The sequence below is a fragment of the Panthera onca genome, chromosome B2 (assembly GCF_046562875.1).
Source record: "Panthera onca isolate mPanOnc1 chromosome B2, mPanOnc1 haplotype 2, whole genome shotgun sequence".
Lineage (NCBI taxonomy): Eukaryota > Metazoa > Chordata > Mammalia > Carnivora > Felidae > Panthera > Panthera onca.
This window is the reverse complement of record NC_138343.1, coordinates 100190623-100217461: the sequence shown is the minus strand read 5'-3', so window position 1 is coordinate 100217461 and position 26839 is coordinate 100190623. Positions and strand designations below refer to the sequence as shown.

At 44.5% G+C, this 26839-nt stretch overlaps 1 protein-coding gene across 13 annotated transcripts in view; it reads left to right on the top strand.

Moving 5' to 3' along the window:
* Positions 1–26839, top strand: part of FYN (FYN proto-oncogene, Src family tyrosine kinase) — a 214832-nt gene that overhangs the window by 128703 nt on the left and 59290 nt on the right. The gene's annotated exons all lie outside the window — the stretch shown is intronic.

The following is a 26839-nucleotide window of genomic DNA, read 5'->3' as shown; positions in this document are numbered from 1 at the left end:
AAATTATTTGGCTAACCATCCTGACTACCCAAATTAGCAGTGAGTCGACATCTCCCTTTTGGGGGCCACTTTTCAATCTGCTTCTGTGATCCAAACATATAGCACTAAGAAAATGCAAAGGGTGGTCTCTCTCTTAGTTTTCTTGATCTACCTGAATGAAGTCTTAGCCCCTGTTGCCATTAGAGGTCCTCAGGACGAAGCTGACTCAGGAGGTCAGTCCCTAACCACAGAGAAAACAGTTGGCCACTTCACCTGCCCTTGCACACCATGCCTTTCTTTTTTGCTTTGCCTCGGCTAGGCACTTGCACACTCCAGCAAAAGAGAGAGCTGTTAAAAACATACCTCATAGTGGTATATTCAGGCCATGCAGCGCTGCTCAGCAGTAAAAGTAGTGTAATGAATAAAGCAATAAAAATGACTGTACTATTCAGCAATAATAAACTAACAAAATGCACTTTATTGTGGATACATGTCAAAAATAAGTAAACAGAAAAAAGTATTTACTCTAAGACTATATGTATATGAAGTCCCGAACGAGATAAAACTAATCTCTGCTGGTAGAAATCACAACTGTGATTGTCTCGCATGGGACTGATGGCAAGGAACACTGATGGACCTTTCTAGAGTGATGAAAATATTCTCTATCCTGAGAGGGGGTGAGGCTACACAGATACATACACTTGTCAAAACTCATTGAACTGCGCACTTAGGATCTATCCCTTCTACTGTATGTGAGTTATACCTAAACTTGAAAAGGAAAGAAACTACAAAGAAAGAGGGAGGGAACTGAAAAGTCCATAATACTTGCTGAACCTCCCCACATTATTAGAAATTCTCTTTTCATTTCTGAGATACTTTTTCCAAAGCTCGCACCCAGGTAGCTGTTCATCGTGCCCCTTTTATACCAGTAGGGCAGCAGTTTCCTGCTTCTTTTGGACTCTTCCTGGTACCAGAGCACGCAAGTGGTCCGCCACATTTCAGAAGCAGGCATCGACTCCCTTTTCACAAAGATTGCTCCAGATAAAATGGGAAATCTGTTTCCTAAATTGTGCAAGGGAACTTTCTTACTTGAAGAGTAGTTCCTACAAGGCATTGACTGTTCACCTCCCTAACTGGTGATTGGCTGTTATTAATTTAGAATTCGGAGGAATGCTCTTACACCAGTACTTGCTGTAAAGAGTTCAGTGTTGTGAAATGCAGATGTTTACATTAGATTATTTTAAATCTGTTTCCTACCCCTTACCCTCTCTTTCAGTCTGTCCTCCCTGCTGCTAAGTAATCTTTCTGAGATACCAATCTGTTGTGTAATTCTTGCTCAAAAGCTTTGATGGCCTGCTCTTGCTTTTTTTTTTTTTTTAGGCCCCTGCCCAACTTTGTAGATGCCCATCTCTACTCTTGGCTTTCATCACAAACAACCAAGACTGCTCTCTGGAATGTTCCCTCTAGAATCTGTACCTTTGTAAGAGCTAGGGAGCACTTGGCCTACCCTGCTCCTCACTAGTCCTTCCTGCAGGCCCAGCTCAGATGCCCATACTCTGAGAACCTGTCTGAGCCTCCTCGGGGTAGGAATGACCCATATGCTTGAGCTCCCAGAGCACATGTGTTTCTCTCAAGGGTACACTTGACCACGATGGACGAGGACAAATCCTTCCCGTGTCCACACTCTCGTTGGCTGACCTCTCTTCAGCAATGGGGATAGTATTTTGCATGTTTGTATTCTGTGCGCACTGCTAGATACATAGTGTTGGTCTGTAAAAGGTGTGTGGGTGGGTGGATGGATTGGATGGGTGGATGCATTCATTAGTTCATTCCTTCAACACTGCAGCAGTAGCCTTCTTAGTATGGACTTCTGAAGAGGGCGCAAATGAGGACCAGAATGCTGTGTGCCCCTAGCAAAAGCAGACTTTCTAGGATAGTATTACAGTGTTCTGGTCCTGCACTTTTTACTTGCTTTTTCCGAGTGATAACAAGAAGCGATGATGTTCTCTCCCTGAGTTGCACTTATTACCTCTCCTCGGCCTGAGGGAATTCCTACCTCGTTCTGAGAAAGAAAACCAGAACATACCCATATGATATAAGCCAAGCCAGGGGGGGAAAAAAATGAAAAACCTAATACAAATACCACCTAACAATGCATTCGCTTTTTATATCTTCCCGATACCTTCACATACACCACTTCATTTCATCCTCACAAAAAATCTCACGAATTAAGCAGGGTAAGAATAATTATTCCAGCAGGCAAGTAAGAAAACTGAGGTGAAGTAAAGGCCAGATGATTTGCCCAAAGTCACACGTCTGGTTGGTGATAATGCTGAGACCAGAATAGCAGTCCATGTGCTCCACCAGGCTGGGAGATTTTCAAAAGCACAAGTTCCCAGGAAAGATCAAATAATTGCTGGAAAAGCACTTCCGATCTCCAACGAAAACAGCTCTTTCCAGCTGAGTGCCCTCCCTAAGGCCTGAAGAGTATTATCTGCCAAGTAGCTATTCTTTTGTCTTCTGCATGAACTACCCCAGGCTGAAGGCCACTGAGGAATCTAGGAGAATCAACAGCAGCCACACACTGCCAAAATATATCTGCAGCTTATGGAATAAATGTCCATTTGGATAGAAATTGGGGAATGTAGATATGGAGCTTGGTTCCATGTTGTGTGAGACTGTGTGTGTGTGTGTGTATGAGAGAGAGAGGCAGGTGGGGGAGGGTGGCGGAGGGGAAAGGGAGACAGGAGACAGTTCTTCCTGCAGGGCCAGTATAACATGTAAAGCAAACATATAACCATAGGCTGACACTGCATGTGCAGCCGCAGCAGCAGCATGCCCTCTGGGAAAGCCAAGATGGCCATTTTCCAGACTGTTCATACAGGGCGAGAGTCGGGAATGAAAAAACAGCTTGTGCACACTTCATGCTGCACAGTCCAATCTCATGTCTTGCATTAGAGGCCTAGCTCAGAAGCTGACTGCAGAGACAGCTCATTGGCTTTGAGACGCAGAGTTCGTTCTATAAGATCTTTCAGACCTTCGTTTTTCTACAATTAAGAAAACTCCATGCATTTTATTAGGAGTGAAAGAGCCAGACCTTTACAGATATTAACAAATGAGGGGCCATGAATTTGGCCCGCCTTACTGATTTGTGCACAGAGAAGACCACAGTCACTCCAGACATATGCATAATTGTGTTTAGAGCAAAGTTGCCTTTGATAACAAATTTTAGCCACCCTTGAGTACCCATCTCTGGGATCCTCTTGTCCTTTTTTTTTTTTTTTTAATTTTTTTTTTTAATGCTTATTCATTTTTTGAGAGAGAGAGACACACAGAGCATGAACATGAACGGGGGAGGGGTAGAGAGAGAGGGAGACACAGAATCTGAAGCAGGCTCCAGGCTCTGAGCTGTCAGCATAGAGCCCCACGCAGAACTCAAACTCACAAACCATGAGATCATGACCTGAGGCAAAGTCAGCGCTTAAGCCAATGAGCCACCCAGTCCCACCCTCTTGTCCTTTTTTCATGTACACTCTGCCCTGTTTCCTCTTTCCCTCTTATCTTTCTTTCAAGGTCTCTACTGGCCAGCTTTGCTAGCCAAAATGTACAGACATTTCGTTGACCATTTCATTAGAAAATGAGCTTCTAAAAGAAGAGGCCCCAAGGACACTTGGGGAGGGCACAGGAAGAAACTCATCATGTGAGCTGTCTTGGTCGAAGCCCTCATTCCTCTGATTCTATAGCCAGAATTACACAGCAAGTATTTCCTTTTATTTGCATGTAAAACCTATTTATACAGCTGCTTCAGGGCTCTGGAATAAAACATATGGGGGGAAAACTCGTGACGTGAAATAAGAAATACAAAGAGACCAAGAAAGAAAACCACATTTTTTTTTTTTTTTTTTTGCTGTTGCTCCTGAAATAACCCACCAATATAATATTTAATCTTGCACTTAACCTGGGATTCCGGTGAAAACTGTAATGATAAGAATGTCATCAAGGCCCTTTGCCATTACAGTATTTACAGAGGTTTCTCCAACTTGGAGTGAGTGTGGCCACAGTAGTAGGACAAATTTTGACTCGTTGATTGTGTGGGCATCTATAGGTGTGGGTGACCTTGTCACCTAGATTTGCCTGTCTCTTATTAATTTCCCCATCAATAAATTAAAAAAGGAGTATTAACTAATGTGTAGGTTACCTTTTACCTAAAATGATAAATGATACATTCTCATATTTGGCTTCTGGCCTTTGAATTCAAATTTAGTTCTTCAAATAGTGGGACAGTTCTGTTCAGCTGCAAAATTTGGTTCTATTCCCACAAAGCATGTGTGAATTCTTCCTTTTGTCAGAAACTGAGATTGATGAATTCTCCCTTCCCAGTTATTTCACAGATGTGACTTGCAGTGAGCTAGGCATTGATTCAAATCATCTCTACTCTGACGGTCTGGGATTAGAAGTTGCTGAATATCATGTAAATGAATAAACCTTGGCTTCAAGCCCAGAGAAAACGTTGGATGTTAATACTGGTATACACACCTTCAGTGTCTTTGGGAGCATGACATCATATTAATATTTCTTAGGGGTGTGTGTTTCACATTGGGAGACATTGGTTTGCCACTCCAAATGCCACAGTGACAGTTTTTTGTTCTTTTCTGAAGATTGGAGAAGGAGCGTGGACTTTATATACTCAAACATGGATTTGAAATATGTCTCCATCACTCCCTAGCCATTTGCTCTTAGACGAGTTTCTTTATCTCTCTGAGTAGTTTAGGTTTCCAGCAGTAAAATAGATTTAACAAACAAAATGTAGATGCATCTAGAACAATGCCTGGGATAGAGTAGGCTCTCAAAATTGTTTCTCTCTTTCTCCTTTCCTTCTTTTTGCTAGGAACTTTGGAGAGTGAGCCTAAAAGATCGGGTTTTCTATGAATTCTTTGGTTGAAGGTATTGTTTTAATCACTACCATTCCTGCAAAAAGAGTAAGACATTTCTGAGGGAGTCATGAGAGGCAACGTGGTATAGCCTAACCCCTAGTGGTTCTCACAGTGTGGACCCAGACCAGCAGCTTTGGAATCATCCAGGAAGTTGTCAGAAATGCAGGTTCTCAGGCCCTTCCCCAGACCCACTCTTGGAAACCACAGGTAAGGCCCAGCAGTCTGTGTTCGCAAGCCTTTCCAGATGATTCTCATGTGTGTTAAGTTTGAGAACCACTGGCGTGGTGAGAAGAACCCCAGAGTAGTTGTTACATGTTCTGCTCTATGAGCCAGTAGTCATTTCCTGCTCAGCCTCGACCTCCTCATCTCTGATGTGAAAGGTGGGATTGCACCAAATGTTCCCTATGCTCTTTTCCAGCTCTGGTATCTTGTGGTTCTAGTCTCAGTCTAGCTGTACCCAGGCAACCTTTTCCTAGTGACTATACTATAAAACAGAAGGAAAACTTTGTCTTCATTATTCCAAAAGTAGTACATTCTTGTTGTAAAAGATGAAAATAAGCAAAATGAAGAAACTTAGAATCATCTAGAAACTCAGTATCCCCATCCAGGGATAATCTTTTGTCCTGTGCTCTCCCAGTCCTTTTTTTTTTTCTTTTTTTTTTTAATGTGAATGCAAATGTGTACCTTAACCTATGTGTATGTATATAAACAGCTCCCCGTAGTCCTTCAGCATTCATGGGTGTATAGTGAACGGTCAAGAAAAGCCTTTGCCCCTATGGAACTTTCATTCTCATAGAGGGAGGTAGGCAGCAAATAACTAATTAAATAAATAAGATCATTTCTGAGAGTATTAGGTGCATGAAGGAAATAAAACAGAGTGACATGATAGAGTGACAGGGCAGTGGCCATTTGAGAGTTGGTGCCAGGAACAATGTTTTTGAAAAGGTGACATCTGAGGTGGAACCCGAATCCTAGGAAGAAGCCAGCTATATGGGTTTTGCGGGGGAGAGCAAAGGGAAAGGGAAAAGCTTGTGTCGAGGCCCTAAAGGCAGCCTGTCTGGGTAGAGAAGAGGCATGGAAGGGAGAGCCATGGAAGAGGAGGTCAGAGAGATAGGCAGGGGCCAGAGCAGGGATGGCTGTGTGGTTTAAATTTATTCTAAATAGTGATAGGAAACCATAATAAGACTAGCAGTAACTGGGGCGCCTGGGTGGCTCAGTCGGTTAAGCATCCGACTTCAGCTCAGGTCACGATCTCGCGGTCCATGAGTTCGAGCCCCGCGTTGGGCTCTGGGCTGATGGCTCAGAGCCTGGAGCCTGCTTCCTATTCTGTGTCTCCCTCTCTCTCTGCCCCCCCCCCCCCCCCCGTTCATGCTCTGTCTCTCTCTGTCTCAAAAATAAATAAACGTTAAAAATTTAAAAAAAAAAAAAAAAGACTAGCAGTAACTTTAAAAAAAAAAAATCACTCTGATTGCTATGTAGAAGATGGATCATAAAGGGCAAGAATGGAAACAGAGGAAGTAGACTCATATTTCCACCTAGTGTTTTGTAACCTGCATGTTTCCCTTGACTTTAACATGAACATCTTTCAAGATTATTAAAGTAGGCAGAATCTAGAAGAGAAAACCCGAGTAACCAAATAAGTTTTCAGTTGGTTTCCTTCTCTGCATCGCCCCAGCACGTGGTCTCCACATAGAAGTTGAGGACTTTTAGACTCCTTTCGGCAAATAATTGAAGACAAAGAAGGAATCTTTGTATCTATAGAAGCAGCTGCCCTCCCACTCCTCAACCACCTGACTTAGGTGCTCATGGCACTGTTTCCTTTGGATGCTCAGACTTCTGTCCCATGGCTGGTGTCAGCCACACACAATTCCAGATGGCCCATCACACCACAAAGCCAGGGCCACTGTTGGCACCCTGGAGATTCTCCAGGCATTACCAAGCAAACTATCTTTCTCTTCTGTCATTTATTCCTTTTCTTTACTAAATCCGGTGAGCCTGTTTTTAGCAAACAAATAAGTGTTGGGCATGTAAGTCAGTGGGTAGATGGCTAGCAAGAATGATTATCATCACAAAAAGCCACAAGTCCAAAAACTCTTAACCCAAAATGTTACAAAGCCACATCCCTCTAGACCATCCAGTTCTGATCAAAGGCTCCGTGTCTAATCTGGCTGGCAGAGTCCCCGGCTCTCCCGCCAGCACAGGTAAAGGAGAAGGCCCAGGTGACCTTGCTCAGGTGACTTTGAGACAGTGGCCATTCCCAGCATCTGGCGCCTGATTGGACCCAGCAGCCCCACTGGTTCGTGGAAGTCCCAGAGCGTGAAGGAGAGGTCCTGCATTCAGGTGACTCAGGCCCTGTGGGCATAGACAGTGTAATAGGAGAGGTTGATGACACTTCATGGGGCCACAGAAGTGATCTGTGAGGAATCAGAATGTGGCTGCCCCAAACCCATCTGTTCCTTACTCCCTTTGGGCTTTCTGATCATACCAGGCCAAGAGGACTGTGCCAAAAAGCCAGGGCTTTTCAACTGTCTCTTCATGGCCGTGAGGAAGTCATGGAGCTAAATATAACCCCTTCTGCCTGAGACCCACGTGCTTCCCTCCAGGTTATCAGTCATCAGAGTAAAGCTTCTGGGTAGTCTATGCTTCAAACGTTACTGTTTAGGTGAAAATTAAGCTTAGTAGGTGCAGAAATGCTGTCTGACAGGAGTGAAATAGTTTTAGTGACCCCTGAAATTGGCTCTTCAATGGTGTGATTCATACGGAGATTTTTAACCCAAGAGTTACACTAAAAGCTCCTTTTTTCTCTCTAAAAGTAACCCTCCAACCCCATCTTCCAGCTAATACATTAAAAACATGATTCTCATACAAATGTTGTGGTTCCTTTTGAAAACTCTAAGCAGTGGATTCTTTCTTGAGTTGAAACCAAATAAAGATTAGACGGAAATGCAGCTTTCCCCCTTCTTTATTTTCTTTTTTATTTCCTCTTAATTTTTATCAAAATAACTCATTTTATCGCTTCTCGGCCTTTTGGCTAAGATCAAGTGCAAAATAATTCATTTTGTCTATTCAGTTAAACTCATTAAATGTTATCAGTAATCCATAATGATAAGTTTGGTAGTATAGCTGGACACTATGGACACTTAATGGCAGATCGGCTATCTCCTGGGCAGACGGGACATCACTGGATGTCATTTGTGCCTGACATAGAAAGGCCAGCTCCCCAGGAGAACCCCCAGGCTCCAGCATGCCTCCTCTCTTCACATACACATGCCCATTAAACCTGTGGTTTATTGAGCACCTACTATGTGGCCAGTCAGTGGTCTAGATGTTATCTACTAATTTGTTTGAGCCATATGAAGTTGATGTTTCCTTTTTTCATATCAAAGATGGTCAGGTATCAGTAACATCCTAGTAGTACATAATGGTAGAATGTCTATTCTTTTAAACATTGGCATAATCCACACTTTACAGGGAAGAAACTAGAGTACTTTTAGCCACCTACTCAAAATATAAATTCTTCCCCCCAGTCATGGCTTTCTACCCTTCTGACACCCAAAGGCAATGAGAAAGGAGGCAAAGAGGAGAGAGTGAGAAGGCAACCCATTTTAGAAGTGAAGGAGTAGAATTGAAACCATGAAAAGGAAAATCACTCCTGTCTCTCTCCTACATGCCTAGGTAATGAACTGCCTGGCCGGGGCCTCTCCTGAGACAGTTGGCCGGGTGGGTAGCAGGCTGCTCCAGTGGGGACCACCACGGCCTTAAGTGAGAGACAGAACCTTGGCAGGACTGTGGGAATAAGGCCAAGTCATGCGGAGATGGGCTCTGTGTGGCCTCCCTGAAATCCAGCCCAAAGTCCATTTATATTTACGTCATATCATCATCTTCATTTCCTCCCAACATAACATCATCATCTCCCACACATATGCATCTTGCCAGAACTGCATATTAGTATGAGTTAATATTTAAACTAGACAAATTGCCTCCACCCTCAGTACATTACTGGGGCTGAGTAACAGGGCAGGTTTCAGATGCCCAGTAGAATCTGTAGAGCTTTTGACACCTTGAAGATATTTTTAAACCTAAAAGAACAGTGGCCACATGGTAATTGGTACTTTGCCCCAGGGATGTTTCAGTTTCAAAATAGGATTATGGGAATGGACCAACGGAGGGAGGTCATCTGACCAATTCATGCTCTTTCCCTATTTGTTCACCTAGAGATGGCGGGGGGGGGGGGGGGGGGGCGGAGATGGTAGAAGCCATTCTTGGCATCAGGAGGAGAAATGACCATAAGTGAGGGTGACAGGGAGCCACCATTATACAGCCTCCCTGAATGAGGGCAGACAGCAGTAGGAAGGTGGAGGGCACCTTTAAGGAAGGCACAAAGCTGCTTTCACTTCTTTAGACAAGGTTTCTTATCTCACTTTCTGTTCATTGTCATTTGAAGGTATTTATTAAAAGCCAAGTTGCATCCGACATTGTACTTATGTTGGACTCAGGATACCACGAATCACAAACGTGGGTGTCCACATAAAGGCTCACACAGAGAAGAGACACCACCTGTGTGTTAAAGAATAACTGTGGTTAGGGGCGCCTGGGTGGCTCAGTGGGCTAAGCGTTGGACTCTTGATTTTAGCTCAGATCATGATTTCCTGGTGAGTGAGATGGAACCCCATGTCAGGCTCTGTGCTAAGAGCATGGAGCCTGCTTGGGATTCTGTCTCCCTCTGTCTCTGCCCCTCCCCCTCTCTCATACGTGTTCTCTCTCTCTCTCTCTCTCTCTCTCTGTCTCTCTGTCTCTCTGTCTCTCTTTCTCTCAAAATAAGTAAACATTAAAACATTAAAGAAAATATGTTTCTTATTAAAAAAGAAGAAGAAGAAGAAAAAAAAGAAACATGGTTCTTTACTAGGGTTCAGCCTTCAGCCTTCTCTCCTGAAGCTTCACCTAGATGTTTCCTCATTCCTGGCAGGGGAACACCGCATTCAGAACGATGTCTTGTCTGGGTGGGCACTTTCAGGGCTTTGTGTTAAAGACAAGGATGGTGATCATGCCGACCCCAAGCACCTCTTGAGATGAGGTTGAGTTTGCATGAGGAACACACAAGCCGAACCTTGCCTGGGCAGCCAGGGCTGACAGAGAAGGAAGAAGAGGAAATGACCATGAATTTTCCCAGGTCCTCAGACTGGTTCTCTCTGACCAGAGATCAGCACCCAGAGCATAGTTACTCAGCTAGCAGGCTTGTGCCTTTTCTAATCACTCCTCTTCAGTGAACTTTCCTGTGGCTGTGACCGCAGGCCTTGGAGGGGACCCAGCTCCAAACACAGATCTGAGTTGATACTGTAAGCCTTTAATCCCAGACCCTTGCTGTGGAGTCAGGCCCCCACATCACCTGTGGAACTATAAGAAATACAGATTCCAGGGCCTCCCCCAGACCTGCAGGTACACATATCCTCTGGCTCACCTACGTGAGTCTCTGCATGTTTCCTTAGGATATGTGCCTAGGAGTGGAAGTAGAGCTCCTAGGACAGATGCATCTTCATTTTCACACTAAATAATACAAAATTGTTTTTCTTTCTTTTTTTTTTTTAATATAATTTATTGTCAAGTTGGCTAACATACAGTGTAGACAGTCTGCTCTTGGTTTTGGGGGTAGATTCCCATGATCCATCGCTTCCATACAACACCCAGTGCTCATCCCAGCAAGTGCCCTCCTCAATGCCCATGTCCCATTTTTCCCTCCTGCCCCCCCCCCCCATCAACCCTCAGTTTGTTCTCTGCATTTAAGAGTCTCTTATGGGTTTGTCTCCCCCTCTGTTTGAAACAATTTTTTCCCCTTCCCTCCCACCATAGTCTTCTGTTAAGTTTCTCAAGTTCACATGTAAGTGAAATCATATGATCTCTTTCTCTGACTTATTTCACTTAGCATAATACCCTCCAGTTCCATCCACGTTGTTGCAGATGGCAGGATTTCATTCTTTCTCATTGCCAAGTAGTATTCCATTGTAGATACAAACCACACCTTCTTTATCCATTCATCAGTTGATGGACATTTGGGCTCTTTCCATAATTTGGCTGTTGTTGAAAGTGCTGCTGTAAACATTGGGGTACATGTGCATTTGACGAAATACAGCATCCTTTCTTAATAAAAACCCTCAGAAAGTCGGGATAGAAGGAACATACCTTAACATCGTAAAAGCCATATATGAAAAGCCCACAGCTAATATCATCCTCAATGGGGAAAAACTGAGCGCTCTCCCCTGAGGTCAGGAACACATCATCAGGGATGTCCACTCTCACCATGGTTGTTTAACATAGTGTTGGAAGTCCTAGCCTCAGCAATCAGACAACAAAATGAAATAAAAGGCATCCAAGTTGGCAAAGAAGTCAAACTTTACACTTTTTGCAGATGACATACTTACTCTACATGGAAAACCTGAAAGACTCCACCAAGTGTCTGCTAGAACTGATACATGAATTCAGCAAAGTCGCAGGGTACAAAATCAATGTACAGAAATTGGTGCATTTCTATATACTGATAATGAAGCAACAGAAAGAGAAATCAAGAAATCGATCCCATTTACAATTACACCAAGACCCATAAAATACCTAGGAATAAACCTAACCAAAGTTGTAAAAGACCTGTATGCTGAAAACTATAGAAAGCTTTTGAAGGAAATTGAAGACACAAAGAAATGGAAAAACATTCCGTGCTCATGGGTTGGAAGAACAAATATTGTTAAAATGTCAATACTACCCAAAGCAATCTGCGCATTCAATGCAATCCAAATCAAAATTGCACCAGCATTCTTCTCCAAGCTAGAACAAACAATCCTAAAACTGTTTTTCTAAAGTAACTAACGATTTACATCCTACCAGGAGTATTTGGGAATTCTGTTGTTCCACGTTTTTACCAGTACTTGGTACTGGCAGACTGAAAATTCTGCCAATAAATAGCATCACTTCTTTATGCTGGAATTACAACAGAGAAATGAAGGGGGAGAGTTTGGGGTAGATTTGTTTTGATTTGGTTTGAAAATAAATGATATTTTGTTACTTGGCCTAAACTGAGAAAGCAAAAATGCTCTGGTACCCAAAAAAAGTGATACATTTTGTTTGTTTGTTTTGCCACGGGCAAACAGAGCCAAAAGTGAAAAAGAGAAATTTAGTCGAGCCATTATTGTAAGCTAAAGAAGAGACAAATGTTTGAGGCACAAAAGAAATAATGAAAAAAATGAAAGGGAAGACTAAGCAGCCAGCATGTGAAGACAGATACAGATTTGAAATAACTGAGATGTGGTTAAGAAAAACAAACTTAGTAAACAGCTTAGTGGGTTTGGAAAGGCAGGAAATATATATATATATTATTTATAAATAACCAATTTCCTATAAGAGATACAGAGATCCACTAATTTTTATCAACATTTTAATTTTAGGAATGGAACCTGTGTAGAAAATGGAAATCCTAAGAGAAAAGCAAGATGCATGGGAAACCAAGAGGGAGGCTTAGTGGAGAGTGCATTCGGGAAATGTGTGTCCAGATTAAAGATGAGACCTGGCAGAAACCAAGGGCGTGTAGGCTGGTTAATCACAGGACATTTTTTTTTTTCATGCCTGGGCTGATGATCAACATGTCAGGTCAGCCTTTGTCAAAAAGAATTATGACAGAGCTGTTGCCCAGGCTCATTCCAAGTATGTATCATTGTTACTCACCCAGTGAGTTGGGGTTGTATTGAACCAGAACTGGGACAGAGTATGAAGCCACGCTTGGGTCATTGTCACCCGGAGTCTGTAAGGCAGCTGCACAGGAGCTCTGCATGAGCCCTTGGGACAGGCCAGTTCTGCCTAGTGCTGGCACAAATAAATGGCTGCTGCTCAGGGCTGCTGACTGACGACGTGCTGGTAGATGGGCAGAGCTTCCACCCTCTGACTATGATAAGCCTGTAGTGTGAGCAGAGCCGTCAGGGCTAAAATATAAGCCGTCTTCTGACACTAGCGTAAAGAATTGGTTAATACTACGTATTCCGTGCAAAGCCACAGTGTAAGCGCTGCTTCTGCCAAAAGTCATTCCTGTTTGGCTTGATGGAGTAAACTGCCATTAGCAGGCCCCTGCTCATCTTCTACCCACCTGCATCTCCACCCCAGTCCCTTCTTCAGGCTCCTCTTGTAGACATCAGCGGTCATCAGTCCATTGTTGCGTATTAGCTGTTACACGCCCTGTTCAGTGGGGTGCCTTGCAGATGTCTGTCTCTGTTGCTGTCTGTCCTTATCGTGTTTAGGCAGCCATCTACCCAGCTACACATCCCCCATTCCTACCAGCCTCAAAAGATCTTGGGCTTCTTTTCATGACAGGGCTCTCTGAAAATGTAACTTACATAGTCCCACAGTAAATCACCTCTGCAGCAATTCGGTTCTAGATCTTTATTCTTACGTGCAACAAAAGCTACAGTGTTGTCACAGTTGGGGATGATTTATGAGGTATGAATTAGGCATAGACAGGTAGCTAGAATGGATGGAGTTGTTTGCCCAGCTGAAGAAGTCACATCTTACTCAGATGCCTCCATCCACCTGCGTGCAGTCTCTTCCCACTCTTGGCTTCACTGTCTGGCACCCCACTCTTCTCCTCTCCCTTCCCCATTTCATTATGTGTCTATCAAGACCTAGTTCCACTCCTACTTAATACTGAGTATCAGCTAGATAACGTGCAAGTACTTTAGCCTATTAGCGCATAGTTAAGATTATGTCTTCAACTCAGCCAGGCATAGGTTAAAATCCAGCTCAACCTAGCTGTGGGGCTTTAGTCAAGTAACTCGACCTCCCTATACTCATTTCCCCCATCTGTAAAATATAATAATACCCAGTTCATAAGGCTGTTGTTGATGGATCAAAGATCATTTGCTTATCGTGCATAGCACAGTTCAGGCACTATGGTGAGTGCTCAGGAGAGTGGACACACAGTTATTTATGATGTGGCTTCCTTTCCAGCCACCTTCCCAGTGCTTATATCCATTCCATTGAACTACAAGCTCCTTTTGAGCAGGAACCTGGCCCCTTCACTCTTAGAGCTTTGCAACATGCACATGTTTCAGTGCTCTCTAAGCATGGGAACAAATCCAGTAAACCACATGGAACCATGCTGTATCACACCTCTATGCTCTCATGTGCTGTCCCATCCCATCCTCATCTGGACCAGTTATCTCACGGTTGCTGACCTGGATGAATTCAGGGTCCTCTGTGCTCCCTCCCCACCCCAAATGCAGATTTGACTGTCTCCCTCCTAAGTATATAGAAGCTCCTCACGGGCAGGGCTTGTTTACTTGACTCCATATTCACAACCCTTTGCACAGTGCCTGTCACATAGAGAGGAAATAAGCAAAATATGTTTACTGAATAAAGACTGGAGGTAGGGCTGACTGTAAATAAAAAGAAAGACAAGAATGTGAGGAAAATGAAATCATTGAAAACTGGGGATTTGTTACTATGGTGATTTCCGATTAACTTTTACTTGAGAGGGGTGGGAGACTCTTCTTTGTTCTTATTATTGGTTTGTTGTTGTTGTTGTTTTGTAACTTCCTCATCTCAGGCAATTCAGGAGAACAGCTATACCTAGCAATCCAAGGGAAGACTCAGAATTGGAGCCTCCCTGTGAGGAGGGGGAAGTGGGTCAAAAGCAGGTCTCAAATACCAGAGCTGGTTGTGCCATACCATAAGTTGTTCTTCACCGTAACAGCAAAGGGAAGTGGAGGGCCAAGTTGGGTCTTCTGAGAACCATAGTATGAAAGAACACTTCAAGCCATAGTGCAAACAATGAAATCAAAGCTGTAGGGTGTAGTAATGCCTAGGTCCTATCCTGTCATTAAAGCTTTCATAATATGCATGGTGCAGGCTCTGGTAGTAGCAGGGGGCATATCTGAGCGTTCATAGCCAAACCTGACCACTTGGTCAGATCACTCAGTGAGTCCTCATGATTGATAACATTCATCTAAGGCTGTGGAGAGTGGAGAGCCGGGCTGTGCATGTGCGTAGACTCAGTTCTGCTCGAATGTGTACAGGAGGGCCCTGGGCTCCTTTAGGAGTGTTAGGCTTGGTATGACTCCTGAGAGCTCCTTGTTGAGGCCTTTCGTTCAAGTGGGAAGGAAGCTGAGCTCCACGGCATCAGGTGATAGGTTGTGCACCACGTGGCTACTCACAGCCTTCTCCCAGGCCATGCCACTGCCCCCAGACCTTCTCTAACCCAGGAGCCCTGCTACTCCAGGACAGAAATGGCCTGGAGACTTAGGAGCCAGTCCTAAGCTGGATCACTGTAAAGAAAAGGACACTTAGGGGCGCCTGGGTCCCTCAGTCGGTTAGCCATCTGACTCGGTATTGGCTCAGGCCACGATCTTATGGTTTGTGGGTTCGGGTTCGGACCCCACATGGGGCTCCATGCTCACACCACAGAGCCTGCTTGGGATCCTCTCTCTCCATCTCTCTCTGTCCCTCCCCCGCTTGCTCTCTTTCTCTTTCGCAGAAAATAAACTTTAAAAAAAAAAAAAAACAAAAAAAACACATAAAGAGCACTTGCAGCCCTAGTGTGAACAATAATATAATGGTAGGACACAGCAATGCCCAGCTCCTATCACACTGTTAAATCTCTCAATCTTTGTTCTTTTCAAACAGAATAAAGAAAATGGCTAGGAGCAGGCATGCTTCTCAAGAGGAAGCATGGGGTAGTAGGAAGAGGATGTGATTGCCTTAGAAACGGATCCAGGTCCCACTGACTGGGTAACCCCGGGCAAGTTAACTTAAATTCTGCGCGCCTAAGATTCCTTAACTGTGAAATACCCTTTCAAGGTTGTTCTGAGGATTAAACGAAATACCATCTTTGAAGTGCCAAGCACAAAATAAGTTCTCAATAAATGGTAGCTATTATTACAATTTGTTACTGTCGTTATACTACTAAGCTATCTTAATACAAGTTTAACTGTCAGTATCCAAGGAGGTCAGAAGCTCTTATTGGTTCTAGAGGCCATGGGGGGAAAAACCAAACAAGTGACCAGCAGAGCCGTCCTTCACCTCTGTGTTAAATTTACTTTCTCCTTGTGTTAGAGTACAGGCTACCTGTTGTAACAAAAAGACCCCACTCACTCCTCCCTCCAAAAAACCAGTGGCTCACACAAGGTACACATTCATGCCTCTCCCGTGTTGGGTCAGAGATCAACACTCTAGGAAGAGTGAGCAGCTGTGCCCCACAAGACCATCTAGGGCCCAGGGTCCTCTGTCCTACAGTTCTGCCACTCCCTGTTGGGTTACCGTCCTCCGTGTGGTTGAAGCCCATTCAGCAGCACGCCGTCCACTTTCCAACCCACAGGAAGTAGGAAGGAGAATGGAGAGCAGCCCACTCTCTTTTAAAGGCACGGGGGTTGAATATATCACATCCATTCTCAACCAGTTGGCCAGAATGAAAAATGGCCAAACCTAGCTGCAAGGGAGTCTGAAAGTGGCGTCTTCAGGTGCATAGCCATAGGCCCTGCCCGGGAGGAAGGGGGTGGATCCGGTGGCACAGTTAGCAGTCCGCCACACCCTTCACGTGCCTCATCCTCCCACTACTCACTCTCAGTGATGTGGGTTTGGGCCTCGAGGTTGCAAGGCTGCGTCCCTTGCCCTTCAGGCCAAGGACAGCCCTGTCTGATACCAGAATCTGCCAGGGGACAGTCAACTGCTGTGCTGTCTTCTCTAAGGAGAAAACCTCAAGTCCAATTACTGTGCAAGGCAACACGCTAAAAAATCATACTCTGCCTCATTCACATGTCAAGTGAAAACTCACTAGTGTTTACAAAATGTGTGCTGGTATATAAACCACATCTTTGCGTTTCAGATTTGTTGACAGGATTTCTGTCTGGTGCCAAGTAGGTCGTCAACACGTGGTCTAGTAACACGTGTTCCTCCCACACAGAGTGGCCACAGTTTGTCATTCCAGATGCCATTTTTACATGCTGCTGGGGAAGGCATCACTGACGGCCTTCAGTGAGTTCCACGCTCTCTTCCTCTTGCTTACGATATCTCCCTCCTTAATGTCCTTGCGTCTCTGCTGGCCCTCAGCTTGCATTCACAAGTGCAGAGCTCTTGTGCGGGCCTCTCTGATGCAGCCACTGCCTAGGCAGCCGACCTGGGCTCACCAGGGCTGAGGAAAGTGAGCTGAAGGGAAGGCGGAGACACTCGTCACTCCCTTTCAGCGAGGAAGTGGTAGGGGGAGGCTGGCTAGAGGCAGCCGGCCTCTGTGTTCCCTTTGTTCCCATTATCACTGTCACTGTTGTTCCTTGTCCCAATAAAGGCCACGGAGTTAGGGGCATGTTTTCTGAAGGCCTACTCTTATCAGCATTCACACCAAAACAGCTGCTGAGAAGCTTTGAAATTCTAAACCACTGCAAGGGATGCAAAAGTTATGGCTGCCAGTGTTACCGATTCCTCCTCGCAACTTGAGAAAGTGCCAACATAAAGATCCAGGGGAGGGGCGGACGGGGTTTCATGTCAGTCTTCAAAGAAAAGACATCTGCCTCAGTGCCAAAAACACAATGCAAATGGCTTTACAACCAAATTCTCAGGGCAGTAGATTTTGATGGGCTCTGACTTCATAACCAGAGAAGTTCTCAGTGGAAAGGAGGTCTCGTGGGGACAGGAACACAAACAGGAGCTTGAGGGCAAAAAGAAGAAAGGCAAAATTTCCTTATTCAAAGTCTATTCTGTTTCTTTAAAGGAATGGATAGATCTTCTGGACTGGAACTGGTGAATTCAAGGGAAAGAGAATTCACTGTTTTCTGAAGGGATGAGGCCACATTTGCAGAATCATCTGGCAGGGAACCTCCACAGAGACTAGAAAGATTGGCAGAGAGGGTTTTTGTTTGGACTTGGAGAGCGAACCTCCTCAGCTTTCATTCTCCACATCGGTGGGCAGGGGGCATGGATGACGCCTGTTCACACAGCTGCTTTGTGCTAATGTGCTTTCTTGTGGCTCTGCCAGGTGACACCCTGACCCTCGGGCCCTGGGCCAGTTCAGCCCAGAAAGCCACTCTCTGCCACTGTGGCCCAGATGTGACACTGACTCTCCCGTTTCCTTTTGCCAGTTCACGACAGGAAGCCCACATTTTTATTTTTGTCTTCCTCTAGTTGTTTTAAGGTAACAGGGCCAAGGGGAGTGGAAAGATGCTTGACCAAATACCGACATCAGAAAGGAGCATCTTTGTTGTGCCTTCTATGTTCCTGAAAAATTTTAGGTCGCATAAACCAGTGTTGGTTACTATTCTATGCCCTGCTTGGATTGTGCCATATTCTAGGGACGGGGAATTCTAGTCAGAGTCAGAAGTCAGATCATCAAAATGGCCAGGCTGAATGTTCCAACAGAAAAGGGTAAGGGCAATGAGAAGAAAAGTGAGAGGGAAGTACAGAATTTTTCTGCCTGGTAACCTTGAGTAAGTCCCCTTGTCTCCACCAACAGCAAGCATCCAAAGAACAAAAATGCTTTGCCTCATTCTCCTCACCCCCTTAGCACCGTGCCAGTGTGGTCTTCAGGCCCTTGCCCACAGAGAGGTCTTGCAGGGGCCTTAATCACCAGAGCTGGTGGGTTGTGTTCCAAGGTTGACTTGCTCAGAGCGCTGTCATTCCGACTTTACTGGATTTCCCCAGGTACCTATGAGCTTGGAGCCTGAAGGTTCTCAAGAAGCCACTGATCCAGCCACCCCACTTCTGGTTCTTTTATCCCAGATTCTGCCACTTGCCATCTACGTGGTCCTCTGAGTTGATTGTAGGTTATGGCTTTGCTTAATCTGTGCCCTTAATGAGATTTCTGTGGCTGCCCATCAGTGTGCCTTCACTGCCCACTTCCCAGCCCCGACGTTATGAAAACCCACTCAGAAATCTCTGTCTTTTGGGTGACTTCCATCTTTTAAACCTCCCAGGAGGAGAGGTTACTTCTTAACAGATTTTAGAATCAGCCACTCTCTCTCCCTCTCTTAATTCTTCAGCTCACAAAGCGTACCTCCTCAATGTGTGGTTGTTGTCAACTTACATACAAATTAAATCAGTGATTGATAAGGTTAAAGGGATCTTTCCTATTTGAAAAAAGTGATGTATTCTCGTAGAATGGTGCTTTCTCAGTACAGAAAAATCTGAGAACAAAAAAAAAGAAAAGAAAAACAGAAGAGAGAACAGTCCCCCGCACACCACAAGCAAGCATCTTCGTCTTTCCTTCCAATTTCTTAGGCATTTGTCATATAGTCACAATCATGTGATCTTTCTTAATATAATACAAGCATTTTTCCGTATTACTAATAATTTTCTGTAAATGTAAGTTTTCATTTCTGTTTTACTTTACATTATGGCATGCCGTACAATTTACTTAGCCATTACCTTCTTGTTCAAGTTTTCTAACTTTTCAAATTATAAATACGTCATAGGACCTCTTCTCGTGTCATTTGTCAAAAAGCATCTGTTTAGCACAGACTCACAAGGAGCAGGCCCATTTTTAAGGTTTCTGTAACAGTATTGTTGGATTGGTTTATGAAAAGGTTAAACACTAGCTTCTGGTCTTCAATCCGCAGTATATGAGAGCAGGCATTCCAGGGGACCTTCATCACTACTGGGCAGACTTCCTTTTGAAATTTTTGTTAATTGAGAGGTGAAAGTATCTCGTTAATCTACCCTGTGCTGCTTTCATTACTCCTGAAGGGAACATTTTCTGTAAGTTTCACAAGCTCTTCTTCCTTTCTTTGAATTGCCAATTAACATGCTTTCCCATTTACCTAATCTTAGGGTCTTTCTTATCTATATAAATTCCTTACATATTAAAATATTAACCCAAGAGAATTGAAAGCATGTGTCCACACAGAAGCTTGTGCATGAATGTTCGTAACAGCGTTACTCATATAGCCAAGAAGTGGAAACAGTCCAAATGTCCATCAGCCCACGATTGGTAAACAACCAGTGGAACATCAGCACAGCAGAATAGTTTCAAGCCATAAAAAGGAGTGAAGTAACCGATTCATGCTACAAAGTGAATGGACCCTGAAAACGTTACGCCAGGTGAAAGAAGCCAGTCACAAAAGGCCACATATTATATGATTGCATTCCTATGGCAGATCCAAATAGGCAAATCCATAGAGAACTAAAATCATTGGTTGCCAAGGGTGAGGCTGAGAAGGAAATGAGGAATAACTGTTTAGTGAGTACAGGTTTCTTTGGAGGGGTAATGAGAATATTCTAGGAGTAGACAGCGGCAATGGTTTCCTTTGTAAATATATTTAAAAATTTTTTTTTATTAATTACGTTTCTTTATTTTTTTTTGAGAGGCAGAGAGAGACAGAGCATGAGTGGGGGTGGGGCAGAGAGAGAGAGGGAGACACAGAATCCGAAGCAGGCTCCGGGCTCTGAGCCGTCAGCCCAGAGCCCAACGCAGGGCTCAAACCCACAAACTGTGAGATCATGACCTGAGCCGAAGTCGGACGCTCAACCAACTGAGCCACCCAGGCGCCCCGATAAATATATTAAAAACCACTGAGCTGTACACTTTAAGAGGGTGAATTTTATGGTATGTGAATGATATATCAATAAAAATAAGATAAAATGTTAATAGTAACCACAAAGGAACTTTTTTTTTCCCCTCCCAAAAAGGGTGGGAGAAGGTCTGAAAAACTTGACAATCTGTGTTCTAATTCTTTCTGAACCCTCTGGCATAGACAGTTACAACATATCCTTATTTTTTTTATCACCACTGCACCCTTGTCTTAGCCCTGAGATCTAAAGTGAAGTGACTGTAAGAAGAAAATGTTCTTTCCTCCTTCTGGAGCCTTTCCACAGTTTGGTGTTAAAACCTCATTTGGCCATTTGGGTTTGGGAACGGCTCCAGCTTTTCGTTGACTGCAGTGTTAAATCTCACCATTGGGGTCTAATGCTTCCATTTCTTTTTTATTTAAGTGTTTTTGAATCTCTGGGCGCGGGGGGATGGAAGGTTTTACAGAAAAGAAAAGAGAACATGCCGAAGGGGTGTGAGCCACTGCTTCTCGTCTCTGGGGTCATTCGGACCAGACAGGCCGTAGGGGCGGTGGGGGAGGGGGCAGCCAGAAAATATTCTAGGTGCCAGGAAGGCGGTGTTTTTCCTAAAGTAATGTGATACTTGTGAGAATGCACAAATGATCATCCAACACCACCTCTTCTCATTTCCAAAGCAAAGCTTCGATCTGATTTTTAGATGGGCTCCTTCCTTTCTCCCACCGTTGCATGTTGCCCCATCCACCCTGTGTATGTTCCTGAGTTCACCTCAGTTTTCTCACCTCAAAGATGTGACATATTATTGCTCGTGTTTGGTGGGGGAGGCTCTCCTTCACGGCGCCACCAAGAGCAGAAATCTGTTATGTTGTGCTTGGAGGAGGCGTTGCATGTGCTCTGGTTATGCAGTAAATATGCTCCAGAAAGTTCTGCCTGTAAAGCAAATCATGTTTTGAATGCGGTAGGAAAGCTCACTTATAGCAAGGAAACCGGCGTTCGCTCACTCCTCCATGGTGTATATAAACACTCGCCACATCTAGGAAGTAATCAGGAAACTAAGGGGAGCTTCAGTGCATTAGCTCAAACGTTCATTAAGAACCACCCCTCCAACACACACACACACACACACACACACACACACCACCTAAAGGAAGCTGGTGACTCACCAGGCCTGGCATGGTCCCGGCACCCTCACAGAGTCCACAGTCTTGAGGCAGCATGTGAATGTGGGGAATGTGGCCCAGTCTCTGATGTCAGGGCCCCCGTTAGTCACACACATGAAGCTAGGTTCTGTAGAACCAGGGGGCCATCCCCACAGTCCTCTCCCTCTTCCCCTCCTTTTACCTCACACCCAAACCCTGGCATGGACCGGCCAGGAGTCCATGGGGCAGAAAGCAACTCTGGTCTACAGGCTCCATGTGCCAGCCATGGGATCAGTCTGTCTAGCTTCAGATCCCGTCTCCACCCCTAACCGAGCTGCAGGCAAAGTCTCATAACCCTCTGTTCCTCCGTTGTAAAGTGAGGGGAAATAATACCTCCGTCTTAGGATTGTCATGAGAATTTAGTGAGATGGCATGTTCTAGTACATAGCATAGTACCTGGCTGGCAGGGAGCCCTCAGTTGATATTGGTCATCACTACCAAGATTGGAGCCTTCATCTCAGTGGTGCCCATGCCACCAAAATATATACTAGCTTTCTCTTACTGTGTAACTATTACCACAAACGTCGCAGCTTAAACAGCCGCCATTTATTAACTCACAGTTCTGAGAGTGTGGGTATGGTGTGGCTGACCTCTCTGCTCCCAAAGCTGTGTTGGCCAACAGTATTCTGGAGTCTTGACTAGGGAAGAATCTATCTTCAGGTCCTTGTAGTTTTAAGACTGAGGTTCCCATTTCTTTGCTTTCTGCCAAGTGGGGACTGTTCTCAGCTCCTAAAGGCCACTCGTGTTTCTGGCCACATAGCCCCCTCTGTCTGCAAAGCCAGCATTGGAGAACATCCCTTCCCTGGAATGCCTCTTACACTTTGTATCTACTTCTCCAGAGAGAGCCCAGTCCTTTTCAAGGGCTCACTTGATGAGGTCAAATCCACATGGGATAATTACTCTTTGTTAAAGTCAACCATGCCAAATAAAATAGACCAATCTTTAGACTTTCAAGGGATTTGTTTTCTCTATGGAGAATGTAGCAAGATGCCTCAGGTTGATTCTTGTGGGTGTTTCCAATTTGAAAAGGATCAAGAACCCCCTGTCATGAATCTTCTATCCAGAAGTCATTTCCAGTGCTTTCTGCCACATCTTCTCCTTTTGCCTCATGTTATTATTGTTGACCAGAAAAGGATGGTTGCTCATTAAACTATAGTTGTTGCTGTGTTCCCAGAGAAGTGTATGAGAGTGTGCAGTTGATCTGCAATGCAGCTTTGAGTTCTTTTTCAGCTGTCCCCATCTCCATTGCTTGTTTGGTTTCTAGGTGCCCTTCCTTGTTCCTTCGCTTGTGTTATGATTTTCACCCAGGCAAAGTGGAGCCCAGCTATAGGGATGGTGAGGGATACCACCAGGAGACATGCCTCATGAAAGTACAGGCCAGTGTGGCTCCACCTGTCACTCTTCAAAGTCGGGGCAATCAACAGCAAGGATGGACTTCTGCCTCAGGGCTCTCACTTCTCCACATCCACCTGGGTTGGTTTCTGGGGCAAAAGTGCTCACATTGCTGAAATTAAAATGATTGGTTGTTATTTTCACCTCTCTTCCTCCTGCCATCTCTCCTCTGCCTTCAAGTTTATGTGTCTCAAGAGAAGGTAATTTGTGGGGCGCCTGGGTGGCTCAGTTGGTTACGCATCTGACTTCAGCTCAGGTCATGATCTCGTGGTCCATGAGTTCAAGCCCTGCATCAGGCTGTGTGCTGACAGCTGAGAACCTGGTGCCTGCTTTGGATTCTCTGTCTCTCTGCCTGCCTCTCTCTGCCTGTCTGTCTGTCTGTCTGTCTCTCTCTCTCTCTCTCTCTCTCTCTCAAAAATAAATAAACATTTAAAATTTTTTTAAAAAAAGAGAAGGTAATTTGCTTTTGCAGACAACTGCCAGTAGCCTATTCCCCTTTTTGGTACGTAGCTCTCGTACACACCAGAAATCTTCTCAGAAGTCCTGAGTATACAGGTGTTGCTTTATTGGTTGGCATACAAGGAAATGTGAGCTTATCTGTGTTTAACGTGCATTTAGCAAACCAGACTATGGTCTGTGGCATCAGTGAAGGGAATAGATGTTCAACCGGACTCATTCTGGATCAAAGCAGCCTATGTCCAGAGTAGCGGATAGATTCCATCTTTTATGGCAGCTTCAGTCAATCACCCAAGGGCTATATGGAGAAGGATTCTGAGGCCACACGTGGCATAGCACCAGAAAGTGCTGTGATCAGTTGACAATGTCTGCCAGACTCACACGAACAGGGTGTGACGATCCTTGGATTCTCTCTTCGACAACTCTTTCCTGAGTTGCGTAATGCCGTTGGCGCATACAAGATCCACAGGACTCAGGAAATTTTATGTAAATCGGGTTTTACTTGCATAATAGAAACAGAGCCCTTTAGTTTTGCCAAAGGATTGAAGAATGGCAGGAGTTAGGGGGGCGCAGGGAGCAGGCAGCTTCACGGCTACAATCCAGACACCTCGATCACGTCATAGGATCTTATTGGTCAGAGTTCTTGTCAGTCAGTTTCTCTAGGTATAGCAACACGCAGAGAATGATGGTCATGAGTTCGTAGTATATGATTTACTCATCAGAGTAACTCCAGGGCCCCACTTTTGGGATGGCAGTATTCAGGGTTTCCCAGTGTCCCACAGATCTAGGGCAAGTCTGTTAGTACACTATATGTTCATAATGGACCTACGGCCTTGGCCGTTGGCCATAAATGCCACACCACAGAACTGTATATGTGGAGAGGATGTTTTTATTTTAACTCGAATGCTCAGAGGTTTGCCTTGTGGCAAGGAGCCTGAAGTCATGTTGAGTACGGCTCATGGAGCACCTTCTGACTCTTCCATCAGGAGATGGTTGGTCTGACTGCCCCAAGTGGGAGGAAGAAAACCACAAGTTCTTACAAAAATATTTTCATTGCAATTAACTTTTAATGTCTTGAGCCTGCATTTACTGATTTACTTTGGTTTCTTCATGTCTGTCAGCGAAAGGAAGAGAGTAAGCAAGATCCGTGCAGAAACATTTCCTAGTCAAAATTACACATACATGAAGTGGTAACAGAGCTGCCCCTTCTACAAAAAAGAATCGTTTTCTTCCAAATGATTTTTGACTGAGTGTTGCTTTTTAGCATTCTAACCATTTAACAAATATTTATTGAGCTCCTACAGCATGCCAGGCACTGTTCTGGACCCTGGGGATGTAATAACAAAACCAAACCGAAGAGTATCCCTGCCTGCAAGGAGCTTACTGTTTGTTTCCTTTCATTATTTCATAGAGTTATATGGACGGCATTAGTTGTTTATTACAGTGGTAATACCTTTTCTTAGCGGATTTTGAAAGATTGGTTTTTTCCTTAGTCCTGTTTTCAGTGGGGTTCCGATGTAGCATTTTGTTTTGTTGGAGTTGGAAGAGTAGTTTGTAATGGGAGTTCTCATTGGTTCTAGCTTCTTTTCTCTATCCCATGAGTAAGCTTCTAGAGAAGAATCAGCATTTCGTGTCAGTTTTTTAAATGGCTTCCTTCTACTTAGAGTGCCTGTCATTCTGGATTGCATGCCGATCACACACATGTAAGGGAAACAGCTGTTATGCTGTTTCAAAGATATAGATATAAGTTCTTTCTCCTTCATAAGGCAGGATTTCTTGACCTTGATGCTGTTAACATCTGGGGCCAGTTAATTCTTTGTTATTGGAGGCTGTCCTGTTCATTGTAGAATGTTTATCAGCAGCATTCTTGGCCTCTACCGACTGGGTACCAGTAGTACCTCTTATCCCTGAGTTGTAACAACCGAAAATGTCTGTGGACATTGCCTAATATGTCCCTTGGAGAGTAAAGGGGGTGGGGTGAGGGGAGTGAAGTCACCCCCAGCTGAGAACCACTGGCGTAAATGATGTGCTTCTGTGATTCAGGTCTTACATCTTCTAATTATAGTAGATCATTGAAATCCCTGAAAAAGGCGCCTGGAACAAGAACTGTCTTCTGTCTGACCTTTGAACTTTCTGCCATGAAAGAGTTAATATAAAGCGAGCAAGATATTTATCAATCTTATGAAGCAATAGCAACAACAAACGATGAAATTCCTTCCATAAATCATGCCTCGGACAGCATTTGCATTTCCTATTAGAAATTTGTTAACATTGCATTCATCTACCATAAGTTAGCATGTTGGACACAGTACACTGTAAGTTCATCTCGAATGATTTACGTGTAAATGTGTTCCAGATTTGGTGATCTCAGCTCAAGCAGTAGGCGGCTCATTTCCAGACGTTTCCATTCTCAGGAACTGACATTGAATTCAACTGAATTCATTGAATTCAGTAGGTATTTATTGAAATGTGTAATGTGAGAGGACATTAGAGCAGTCTGATGCTGCTTTCATAACCCTGTTCCCCAGAAAAGCAGTGTTCAGAACAGTGCCCCCCTCCACCTCCTACGCCCCTCCCAAGAGTCTATATCTGATGTGGCAGTCCCCACTTTGGATTGCAAGATACTAAGAAAAACTGGCTCTTTCATTCTCCTCCACTACTTCAAGTCCCTTCCATTCCTGTACCAGCTTTGCCCTCCCCAGTGAACACGTGTAATTACACATGATGCCAACGTGTTTCTTATTTGAGCCTTTGGTTTCATATGGGCCACTTTTCAGAGTTGTGGCAGGGCCATCCATTGCATGTTCTACTTACCCCCATCAACTTGACAGGGTATTATAGTCCAAAGTAGGACCATTCAACCAACTTAACCTTGTATTTCTGAATCCTCCTTACTTGTCACACATGCCAATAGATTCAGAACTGCAGGGTCAAGTGCTAGTGTAGGCCATTGAGAGAAGGGTTGGTCTTGATGCAGAGAGAAAGGGTGAAAGAGAAACATACTGGACTGGAGAATCTGCACTCATTTGATTGCTGTTTATTGAAGACCTACCACGTGTCAGGCACTGCATTATAGCTATGACAAAAATGGACAGGGCCCTGCTTTGATGGAACCCACAGTCCACTGGGTAATGAGACAGGTGGACAGACCATGTTCCAATATGGCGCAAGAGATGCCATGATGGGGGAAATCAGGATGCCATGGAAGCACTTAGGAAGAGCATCACCCCAGATGTGGAGGGTGGGTACGGGGGTCAGAGAAGGCTTGGCAGAGGAAGCGGTCTCACCTGGAACATGAAGGACGTGTTGCACATCAGGAAAGAATGTTCAAGGCCATGTTCCAAGGCCTGAAGGAGAGCAGAA